Below are 4584 nucleotides of genomic sequence, written 5' to 3' on the forward strand. Positions count from 1 at the left end.
GGGGGGGGGGCGCCACGTGTGGCAGAGCGCAGTATGTTTCCAACTGAATCTCTTAATTGGCAACATTTTCAATTACCCGAAAGCGGCTGAGACAATGGCGCTGCTGCTGCTGCTAGTGGTGGTAGTGGTGGTGGTGCTGATGGAGATGGTTGTTGTTATAGTTGTTGTTGCTGTTGTCGTTGTTAATGAGTTTTTATTGTTATTGATGTTATTGCTGTTGTTATAGTTTATGTTGTTGTTGTGAACAGTGTTGTTATTGGTGTTGTCACTGATGTTGTTATTGTGTTGTTATTGTGTTGTTATTGTTGTTATTGTTTTCGTTGTGTTGTTGTTGCTGTTGTTGGTATTATTCGTATTGTTTGTTTATTGTTATTGTTGTTGCTATTGTTGTTATGTTGTTGTTTTTGTTATTGTTGCGCTGTCTCTCTCTCGTGTGTATAAGGGGAGGGTGGGTGGGGGGTGGGTGAGGGTGGGTGGGGGGTGGGTGGGGGTGAGGGTGGGTGAGGGGGTTGGATGGGGGTTCTCGCATTGGGAGGGGGTGCGGATTGGGGGGGGGGGTAGGGGTGGGTGGGGGTTGGTGGGGGGTGGGGGTTGGTGGGGGGTGGGTGTGCGTGGGGGGTGGGTGGGGGTGGGGTGTGCGTGGGGGGTGGGTGTGCGTGGGGGGTGGGTGGGGGGTGGGGGTGCGTGGGGGGTGGGTGTGCGTGGGGGGTGGGTGGTGGGTGGGGGTGTGTGGGGGGTGGAGGAGGCCCTTGGTAACGGGTCCAGGCGCGAGGAGGGGTGGCTGGGTGGGTGGTCACGCATGGTCGTAACGATATAAACTATTTTCGATTTAAAGCTTTCGTGACTGCAGGGATTCATATTCTTGGTTCTTTCGATAAAGTCACGTAGAAGGGAAACAATAAAATAATAAAAACATATAAAACAATACAATTCTCACGATGTTTCGATTACAACACAAGCAATCATCATCAGGTTTGAAAACCACAGCAAGAAAAACATATTTTATATTTTTGTTACAATTTTATTGTTTCCCTGTTCCGTGACTTTACCGAAAGAACCAAGCATATGATATAAACGTTCTCTTTTCCATGGAATTCTCACTGCTGCTCTGCTGCTGCTGATGGTGGTGAGCCGGGTGCGGAATTGAACCGATGCTGCAGGTGACCTGCCGGCAGAAGTGTTATTGGCAAGGGCCCTCTCAGTGAGATGCGGGTCCCGGTTAGACAATACAACTTCACGAGTCACAACTCGGAATCAACGCCAGCTGTGTGCGTGTGTGTCACTCACACATACTACGAACCCAGCGACCCAAGTTCGATTCTCGCTCACGGTCAACACCAGTGACGATTATCTGAATCGGTACCTGGGCCTCTCCTCGGTCGACTCAGCCTCAAATGAGTACCTGGTGCGGTGTGTAAACATTGCCACTAGGGAGACAAAGGCGGCCAGGCGTGGTGCTGGCCACCCACCCCCTCGTGTGCCGTGCCACCCTTCATAGGTGCTCGCTAACAGCACTTGCCCCAACAGCCTGCTCAGACTACACGGGGGATCTTTGTCTTCGTCTTAGATCTGTGAGCTCCTCACACAGTCCATGGTGGGTGTGTAGTGTTGTACAGACGGACTCTTCAACGTCTTTTGTAGCACACACTTTTATTCGTCTTATTAACACAGTCTCTATGCACTGAGGGGTATACGGTCCCCTCACCCGTTACACTCAGAACGTACAAGCCTCCGCACCCTACAGGCTACTTAACATCCCGCTCTTCCAGTGTCCTCTGACTGGACCTAGGGAGATGTCTCCCCAACCACTGGTTACTCTGAACTCTAGCCCTTATAAGGGCTGGAGGGCTTGGTCCAGGGTCCTAGGCTTCTTCCGCCGTCTTGGGTCTTCGTGTAGTCGAACTCTCCCAGAGCTCTGAGCACTCTGGCTTTATACTTGTTCGTGGCCGGGTTGTCCAATCCCTGGCCACCTTGTGGAACCCTGTGATTGGTCGTTCCCAATCTGCTTTTCGATCCCAATTCACCCTATCTGACCCTGACCGTTTGGTCGCGCGGGAAAACCTTGTTTACGGTCAGCTCTCACAGCTTGTGAGACCCTGACCGTTAGTTTGAGCGGGAAAACCTTGTTAACGATTTGCTCTCCCAGTTTGTGAACATCGAGTGGGTAACTCTACTACAGGTGCAACGGCACTGGAGTACAGTGTGAGGAGCTCACAGATCCTTGAGAGGTCTGGACGCAGTCCCATCACACGATGCAACACAAGTTCTGTTCCTGGGTAGTAAGTGTTATTTCGTAATTGCTTATGCCTAAAAAGTACAGAAAATTGCTATTATTCCCCAAAAACGTTGCTTTTGTGACCAGGACAGTGATATTAAAAAATGTATATATTTTCAATGAGAAAACGGGCGAATTTGTGTATTTTCGTCCAAATAAAGTCATGAAAAACAACATATGAATTAAATTAACATGTATTTATACCAAAATAATACAAACATTACTACAACAGATTTAGAAGTGAGTATATTTTCGAGATTTACGATTATACTGCGAATCATTTTCACGAATCAGCCTCCAAATGTAGTCTTCCATCATGTTCTCGTTATACTGTCCTTGGTAGCAGCGTTCAAAGTTCAGTATATTCTGGTGGATGCACTCGCCTTGCTCCTCCGAGTACGCTGCCATGTTCTCCTTGAATTTATCAAGATGAGCATCTAGGGTATGGACTTTGAGGGACATCCTACAGCCCATTGTGATGTAGTTCTTCACCAGAGTCTCAACCAGCTCCACGTAGTTTTCGACCTTGTGATTGCCCAGGAAGTCACGAACCACTGCGACAAAGTTGTTCTAAGCCGCTTTCTTCTTACTTGTGAGCTTCTTGGGGAATTCATTGCACTCCAAGATCTTCTTTATCTGTGGTACAACGAAGACACCGGCTTTGACCTTTGCCTCAGACAGCTTAGGGAAGAAGTCTTGAAGGTACTTGAAGGCTGCCGACTCCTTATCTACAGCTCTGACAAATTGTTTCATAAGGCCCAGTTTGATGTGCAGTGGTGGCATCAGCACCTTCCGGGGGTCCACCAGTGGCTCCCACTTGACGTTGTTCCTCCCCACAGAGAACTCGGTCCGCTGTGGCCAGTCCCGCTTGTGGTAGTGCACCTTGGTGTCCCTGCTGTCCCAAAGGCAGAGATAGCAGGGAAACTTGGTAAAACCGCCTTGGAAACCAATCAGGAATACCACTATTTTGAAGTCTCCAATGACCTCCCAGCCGTATTAATCATACTTCAAGGCGTCCAGCAAGGTATTGATGCTGTTGTAATCCTCTTTGAGGTGCACCGAGTGAGCCAGGGGAAAAGACGGGTACTTGTTACCATTATGGGGCAGCACGGCTTTGAGGCTCCTGGATGAGCTGTCAATGAAGAGGCGCCACTCATTCTGGTTACAGGCGATTCCGATTGCCTCGTGATGCTTCCTCTGATCTGCGACCTGCACACTTTTATCCAACAAGTTCCACTGCTTGAGCCTAGACGTTAAAAGCTCGGCATTGGACTTGGTGAGACCAAGATCTCTGATCAAGTCGTTGAGGTCTTTTGGTTAGGGTAGTATGGGTTTCTCTCCTCAGCTCCACCTCTGAAATTGTCATCTGGATCTACGACGTCTTCCTCGCTCTCTGACTTGCTGCTCTCTTCTAAAGACGGCTGCTCTCTCTCCGGAGGAGTGGGTACGGGGAGCTCATGGCAGTGTGGCGATGGATGAAGGAAGGTCCGGATACGTGATAGCAGGTGCATTCTTGCCAGTCTGACGTTTGGAAGGGCCCACCATGCAGAAGTAGCAGTTGCTTGAGTGGTCAGTGGGTTCCCGCAAAATTATTCAGATAGCGAACTTCATGGCTCTGTTTCCCCCTCTGTACCATCCTATAAAAATACATTTATTTCACCCATGACTAATGTGTAAGAGATTCTCGCAACATTTTTCATTCATGATATATTTTTTAAATAACATTGAAAATTGTAAAACATAAAAAAATGTAAAACTTTTACAATTTTTTTTTACAAAATTTATAACATAAAATTCGGAGCATCAATCGCCCATCTTACCTTCCAGAGTTTTTGTTTGCATTGCCCGCAGGTGAAGCGAGGTGTCCAGGGTTTGTCTTGATCCCCGGCAGGCATGCCGAAATATGCCTTGTTGGCCTCGCACATCTTAGCAGATGCTTCCACAGAATACTTTTTCGCTCTTGTCTTGATAAATTGGCTGCAGACATAGAAACATGCGTCTGCCGGATGCTTGCAGCCTCTTGATGCCCTCTCAGAAAGAGACAGATATGTATTCACTCAGGCAGCTGGAACTAAACTGAACTGGTGGGCCTAAGGCCTCTGTCCTTATACTACTATTTATAATACTGGAAAGTTCTAGAATTTTCTAGAAGTTACTACAAGTTTACTCGGCACTGAATCTATCTGGAATGTTCTGGAAAATAGGTAAATTTCAAAATATCAATGTCCTGGTCACAAAAGCAATGTTTGTGGGGAATAATAGCCATTTTCTGTACTTATTAGGCATACGAAATTAGGAAATAACACTTA

This window comes from Lethenteron reissneri, chromosome 52 (assembly GCF_015708825.2).
Source record: "Lethenteron reissneri isolate LAM-NWPU_2019-01 chromosome 52, ASM1570882v1, whole genome shotgun sequence".
Classification (NCBI taxonomy): Eukaryota; Metazoa; Chordata; class Hyperoartia; order Petromyzontiformes; family Petromyzontidae; genus Lethenteron; species Lethenteron reissneri.